Source organism: Gorilla gorilla, chromosome 8 (genome assembly GCF_029281585.2).
Source record: "Gorilla gorilla gorilla isolate KB3781 chromosome 8, NHGRI_mGorGor1-v2.1_pri, whole genome shotgun sequence".
NCBI classification, from domain to species: domain Eukaryota; kingdom Metazoa; phylum Chordata; class Mammalia; order Primates; family Hominidae; genus Gorilla; species Gorilla gorilla.
In genome coordinates, this window is record NC_073232.2 from 145,519,255 (window position 1) to 145,527,015 (window position 7,761).

At 48.9% G+C, this 7,761-nt stretch overlaps 1 pseudogene; it reads right to left on the minus strand.

Annotated features, from left to right (window-relative positions):
- Positions 1-2,694: 2,694 nt before the first annotated feature.
- On the minus strand, positions 2,695-4,387 carry LOC101141442 (large ribosomal subunit protein uL18-like; annotated as a pseudogene).
- Positions 4,388-7,761: the final 3,374 nt, after the last annotated feature.

Below are 7,761 nucleotides of genomic sequence, written 5' to 3' on the forward strand. Positions count from 1 at the left end.
CCTGGGCCTGGCTGAGTAGCATCAGCCTTCAGAGCAGAGGGCAGGGCTGGCGGAGAGGGCCCAGCTGCATCGTGTCAGCCTCCTGGATGTACTGGGAGCAGCCTCAGGCTCGGCTGGATTTCACAGGCAGGACGGTCATCCACGGGAAGCAGAAATAAGAACCTTGTGACTCTCTTGTGTGTCCAGGGCCTCAGGCCTGCTCTGGAGGTGCTGACCCAGGGGCCTCGGGAACCACGGTGGGCTCCACGCCACTCACACGCTGGGTCTCTAAGCCACCGTCCCTCTCCTTCCACATGCCTCCCACCTTAGCGCCGTGCAGGGGCAGTGACCCTCCCCTGCAAGGCTGGGGCCTCTCCAGGTCACAGCGGAGAAGGGCAGGCAGGCCCCACACAGAAATTTCTGGGGCCAGACCCGTGACGCTGCCCTCTGACATCAGCGGCATTTGTGCCTCCCCCAGGGGCCTCTGGGAGCCAACGGAGGCCAGGCCACAGCTTGGAACGCCTCAAGGGAAACCGCATGTCTCGGCCTCAGCCTGCGGCCCTCCTGGAAGGAGGGGTGAAATATCATAGTGTCCACAGCTGGAGCTCCTGGAGAGCACCAGGGACCCCAGCCTCCTGCCCCGTCAGGCCACAGCATCAGGGAAGGACGGCAGCCCCTGTGGGAGGTGTGGCAGGGACGAGGCAAGCAGCCTCCACTGTGAGTACGAAAGCAAGGCTGCCAGGGAAGGGCCCGTGGCCAAGAGCACCCAGTGAGGCCCAGGCCCCAGGGGGAATTAGGTCTAGAGATGGCATCTGTGGTCGGCGGGTAACAAGGACACGCACAGTGCTGTACCATCCCCTTCCCAGGCCCTGGAGCCACGCGCAGGGGCTGAGCCCTGAGAGCATCCCAGCCGGGCTCTAAGGGAATATACAGGGGGCCCAGTGATCCGGGCAGGGTCTGGGCTGGGGCCTCCCGGGTTCTCTCACGTGTGTTTCGGCCCCCTCTGCAGTGTTCAGATGAGGACGGGGCTCAAATCCCCACACTGGGTAGGGGTGGAGCTGGGACCTGTGAGCATCGGGCCCCATGAAGGGTCCCCTCCAGTTCTCATAAGCACATCAGGGCATCAGTGGGCTCCGGGACCCTGACCCCGCTCTGCAGATGGCATCTGGGCATCAGCCAGGAGGAGGCCTCCTGCTCTGAGCTGGTTTTTGGAGAAGCCATTGAGGCACAGAGGAAATGTAGGACTGGAGGACGTCCTAGAGGCTGGGACACCCTCACCGGTGCTGGGATCCGGGGGCCAGACACCCCCCAGGCCTCAGCCTCACTGAGCGGCCACCATCGCCCCAAGGGCCCACGGCACTACCCAGCATCCCGGAGCCCCGTGGCCCTGTTCTGCCCTGGACCGCGCACCCTGCTCCCGGAAAGTCCTGCCTCCACAGACACCCCGTGCAGGCCGGGACCTGCACCCGAGGAGGCACGCACCGAGCAGCCCCTGGTTTCTGCTGCTGCCCTGGGGGCGGGGCCAGAGTGTCCGGGTGCTGAGCATGACCCCTTCCCTGTGATCGGCGCGCCAGCCAACAGACAGAAGAGAAAACGTGAGTGCATTAAGTACGTAGCTGCTTCTCAGGTCTTTTCATCTTTTTCTGAGAAACATATCCTATTTAATTGAATGAAAAGGAGCGTTCCGTTATTTTCCAAGAAATGACCATTCATCCAGGAAAGGTGATGGGCTTTTTGAATTTTATTTACAGAAAACTACAGTATAAGATCAGTTTTGCTGTTTACGCGTTTGCAAATGGCATGGCCGATGAACTAGACACATCTCGTTTGGATTCAGTTTGAGTTTATTCTGGAATTTTGTTTTAAAGATAAACAGTTGTTTATAATGGCTTAGTCTAAGGGCCAGGAAGGTCTCGCCTGGCCCTGCCCTTCAGACACGCCCCCACCTTCACGTCACCCTTCGCCTCACAGCCTGACGGCCACCTGGTAAGGCCCTTTATGGAATCTTCTTCCATGAATAGAGCAAGAGCGACAACAAGCTGTTTTCTTCTCTGCACTCACTCGACACAGAACACTTCTGTGGCCGGACGTGTGTGTCTCCAGGACACCAGCTGGGTGTCCTATAATTCCGTTCAGCCTCTACACCGTCTACCCGGCGATGGTGTCCGGCCCCACAAGGGGAAGCTGTCCCACAAGCCACCTGCACCCCAGGTCCCGATCACAGGTCCGGCCCACCCGGATGCTCCTTTCTGACTGGCTGCAAAGTGGGGTTTCCATGATCCCCTCCTTGGGTTCAATTAATTTGCCAGGACGGCTCGCAGAACTCAGGGAAGTGCTTATGTACATTTACCCGTTTATTCTAAAGGATATTATAAAAGATACAGATGAGAAAGCAGCTTTTATCTGAGGAATGTGGGTCCCTTTAAGTTATCAGCCCAGAGAGGCCCTGGAATAAGAGCGGCCGCCCTCCTGCCTTAGAGACCGACCAACACCAAGTAGCAATGAATGAGCCTGACGTGCCCCACGCCAGGCCGTCACTCAGACCCCAGAGTTCAACAGCCGTTGACTGGTGAGTCAACGGCCGCCCTGTAGACAGAGGGGACTCCTGACAAACAGCTGGTGTGGGTCACACCTCGCCCTTTTTTTTTTTTTTCTGTCTGTAGGTTTATTGTCTTGATCTGAAAAATCCTCATAGGTAATTGTTCGGTTGAGCTCTCAGCAGCTCCTGAGCTCCGAGGAAGCTTGCCTTCTTTGAGCTACCCGAACTTTCTTCTGAGCAAAGGCCATTTTGGGACGGTTCTGCCTCCTCTTTCGAACTTCTTTCTTGGGCTTCTTCTCATAGCCTGGATTCTCTTGTAGAGCAGCATGAGCTTTCTTATCTCTCTCCCCCACTGTGGGCGGCAAGCCAGCCAGGTGCCGAGGCAAGAGACGGAGGGCACGAGCTGATCCAGTGTAACAAAATATATAAAACAACAAGAGTTATGCTAGATCTAGATCATAGATATGATTATATATGAATATCATTCATCATCAGTTTGTAGCAATTACTCTTTATTCCAATATTATAATAATCCTTGCTCTACAATCATAACCTAGGAAAAACCAGGCCATACAGACATAGGAGCTGAGGGGACATAGTGAGAAGTGACCAGAAGACAAGAGTGTGAGCCTTCTGTCATGCCCGGACAGGGCCACCAGAGGGCTCCTTGGTCTAGCGGTGATGCCAGCGTCTGGGAAGACGCCCGTCACCGAGCAGACTGTGGTCTAGCGGTAGCGTCAGTGCAGCGGTCACGCTCCTGGTCCACTCTCATGTTCCACTCTGTACACCTGGCTCCACCCTCTAGATAGCAGTAGCAAAATTAGTGAAAGTATTAAAGTCTTTGATCTTTCTGAAAAGAACATAGAAGAAATAATGACATAAGCTGTCCTCTCTCTCTCCGCCTCGGCTACCTAACAGGGAAGGGCCCCCTGTCCGGTGGACACGTGACTCACGTGACCTTATCAATCATTGGAGATGTCTCACACTCCTTACCCTGCCCCTTTTGCTTTGTATCCAATTAATAACAGCGGAGCCAGACATTCGGGGCCACTACGGGTCTCCGCATCTTGGTGGTAGTGGTCCCCCGGGCCCGCTGTCTTTTCTTTTATCTCTTTGTCTCATGTCTTTATTTCTACAATCTCTTGTCTCTGCACACGGGGAGAAAAACCCACTGACCCTGTGGGGCTGGTCCCTACACCCCACCATGTCTGGAGTTACGCTGTTCTTTATGTATTGAGAGAACTGTTTCTTGTAAGCATCTTCATCTTCTTGCATTAAGTAGCACATGTAATCTGCAACATTCTGGCCCATGATGCCCTTCCATGTACTTCTGCATTAAATTCCTTGTTTTCAGAATCATAACCAGGGAATTGTTTGATACTGTGAGGGATAGACCAGCCTCCATCCACAGCTCCATTCAGGGCGCCAAAAGCTTTATTGCCAGCGGTAGTTTTGGCAAGGCCTGCATCCATATAGCAGGTAAAGGCACCTGGACGACCAGCAATGCTTTCCACGTTGTATTCATCACCAGTCACCTCCACTTCGCCTTCTTAGATCTTGTCTGGGCCAGACCTATTGAGAAGCCTGCGGGCCAGCAGCAGCCAGGACAATAAGCTGCGGCATAATTTATCAGGCCAACCTTCACACTGTATTTTGGCAGGTCATGTGCATACGCTGCGCAGACTATCATACCCCCTCTATCCGGGCATAAGCGATCTGACAAATGATATCTCTGTTTGTTACACGAACTATCATCCTGTATTTGGGTGTGTTGTATTTGTTTTTATCCTGAATCACCAAGCGTTTCCGAGCATAGTAATCAGTTTTACCCTCTCATCACCTTCTAAATTTCACTTGGTATCTCTTAAAGTCAGCCTTATTCTTCACAACTTTAACAAACCCCATCCTGCAGAACAGAGACCTGCGTCTGCGGCTCAACAGAGACCGGCCCCTTGTCCCCTTTTTTGCTTTTAAAAACCTGCTTGTAAGAACCAATGCAAGAAGTCCAGTAACTCAACTGGCCAGAGTGCTGTGTGTCCTCCAAACAACCACACCAGCTCTCCAAGAAGAGTTCTTAACTAGGCTGATGAACTGCCTGGAGTGACAGAAATAGAATTCAGAATACAGCTAGGAGCAAAGGTCGTCGAGATTCAGGAGGACGGCAAAACCCAACTCAAGGAAAATAAGAATCACAATAAAGTGATACAGGAGCTGAAGGACGAAATAGCTGGCGTGAAAAACAACCTCATGGATCTGACAGAGCTGAGTCACACAATACAAGAATTTCAGGCCGGGCACGGTAGCTCACTCCTGTAATCCCAGCAGAGCCAAGTCACACAATACAAGAATTTCAGGCAGGGCACAGTGGCTCACACCTGGAATCCCAGCAACGCCAAGTCACACAATACAAGAATTTCAGGCAGGGCGCAGTGGCTCACACCTGGAATCCCAGCAGAGCCAAGTCAGACAATACAAGAATTTCAGGCAGGGCACAGTGGCTCACTCCTGTAATCCCAGCAGAGACGAGTCACCACAATACAAGAATTTCAGGCTGGGCACGGTGGCTCACACCTGGAATCCCAGCAGAGCCAAGTCACACAATACAAGAATTTCAGGTCAGGTGTGGTGGCTCACGCTTGTAATCCCAGCATAGCTGAGTAAACACAATACAAGAATTTCAGGCCGTGCACGGTGGCTCACGCCTGTAATCCCAGCACTTTGGGAGGCCGAGACGGGTGAATCACCTGAGGTCAGGAGTTCAAGACCAGCCTGGCCAACATGGTGAAACCCCGTATCTACTAAAAATACAAAACTTAGCCGGGCATGGTGGCAAGTAACTGTAATCCCAGCTACTCTGGAGGCTGAGGCAGCAGAATTGCTTGAACCCAGGAGGTTGAGGTTGCAGTGAGCTGAGATCATGACACTGCACTCCAGCCTGGGTGACAGAGTGAGAATCCTTCTCAAAAAAAATTCTTAAAAAAAGAATTTCACAATGCAATCACAAGTATTAACTGCAGAATCAACCAAACTGAGGTAAGAATCTCAGAACTTGAAGACTGGTTCTCTGAAATCAGACAAAAATAAAGAAAAAAGAATGAAAAAACCTCCAAGAAGTATGGAATCATGTAAAGAGGCCAAACCTGTGAATCATTGGCATCCTGAAAGGGAAGGGGAGAAAGCAAACAACTTGGAAAACATATTTCAGGGTCTCGTTCATGAAAACTTCCCCCACCTTGCTAGAGAGGCCAACAGTCAAATTCAGGAACTACGGAGAACCCCTGCAAGATTCTACACAAAAAGATCATCCCCAAAATGTCTGACATAATCGTCAGATTTTCCAATGTCAGTATGAAAGAAAGAATGTTAAAGGAAACTAGAGAGAAAGGGCAGGCCACCTACAAAGGGAACCCCATCAGCCTAACAGCAGATCTCTCAGCTGAAACCCTACAAGCAAGAAGAGACTGGGGACCTATATTCAACATTCCTAAAGAAAAAAATCTTCAACCAAGAATTCGATATTCAGCCAAACTAAGCTTCCTAAGTGAAGGAGAAATAAGATCCTTTTCAGACAAGGAAATGTTGAGGGAATTCATCACCACGAGGCCTGCCTAAAAGAGATCTTGAAAGGAGCACTAAATACAGAAACGAAAGACCAGCTAATACAAAAATGCACTTAAATACACAGACTAGTGACACTATGAAGCAACCACACAAACACGCCAGCATAATAAGCAGCTAACAGCACAGGGACAGGATCACATCCACACAGATCAACACTGACCTTGAATATAAATGGGCTAAATGCCCCACTTAAAAGGCACAGAGTGGCAAGCTGGATACAAAAGCAAGACCCAGTAGTACTATGCTGTCTTCAAGAGACCCATCTCACACGTAATGATACTCATAGGCTCAAAATAAAGGGACGGAGGAAAATCTACCAAGCAAATGGAAAGCAAAAAAGCAGGGGTAGGAATCCTGACTTCAGACAAAACATTTCAAACCAACAAAGATCAAAAAAGACAAGAAAAGGCATTATATGGTAGAAAGTTCAATTTAACAAGAAGACCTAACTCCTAAATATATATGCACCCAACACAGGAGCTCCCAGATTTATAAAACAAGTCCTTTGAGACCTACGAGGAGACATAGGCTCCCACACGATACTAGCGGGAGGCTTCAACACTCCACTGGCAGTATTAGACAGGTCATTGAGGCAGAAAATTAACAAGGATATTCAGGACCTAAACTCAAGATTGGACTAAATGGATCTAACAGACCTATTTATAGAACTCTCCACCCAAAACAACAGAATATACATTCTTCTCATTGCCACATGGCATATACTCTAAAATCACATAATTGGACATAAACCAATTCTCAATAAACATAAAAGAACCAAAATCATACCGCACATACTCTCAGACCACAGCACAATAAAAATAAAAGTCAAGACTGTGAAAATCACTCAAAACCATGCAATTACACGGAAATTAAACAACATGCCCCTGAATGACTTTTGGGTAAAATTAAGGCAGAAATCAAGAAGTTATTTGAAAATAAGGAGAACAAAGATACAACACACCAGAATCTCTGGGACACAGCTAAGGCAGTGTTAAGAGGGAAATTCATAGCACTAAATGCCCATATTAAAAAGTCAGAAAAATCTCCAATTAACAACCTAAATTCACAACTGAAAGAATTAGAGAAGCAAGAACAAATCAACCCCAAAGCTAGATGAGAAATAACAAAAATTGAGCTGAACTGAAGGAAATTGAGACACATAAAACCATTCAAAGGATCAATAAATCCAGGAGTTGTTTTTTTTTAAAATAATAATAATATAGGCCACTAGCTAGACTAATAAAGACGAAAAGAGAGAAGATCCAAATAAAGCTAATTACAGATGATAAAGGGAACGTTAGCACTGACCCACAGAAATCAAAGCAGCCATCAGAAACTACTATGAACACCTCCACACACACAAACTAGAAAAGCTAGAAGAGATGAATAAATTCCTGCACCCATACACCCTCCCAGGACTGAACCAAGAAGAAATTGATTCCCTGAACAGACAAATAATGAGCTCTAAAATCGAATCAGTAATAAATGGCCTACCAACCAAAAAAACTTCAGGACCCGATGGATTCACAGCTGAATTCTACCAGATGTGCAAAGAAGAGCTGGTACAATTCCTACAGAAACTATTCCAAACAATTGAGGAGGAGGAATTCCTCCCCAGCTCA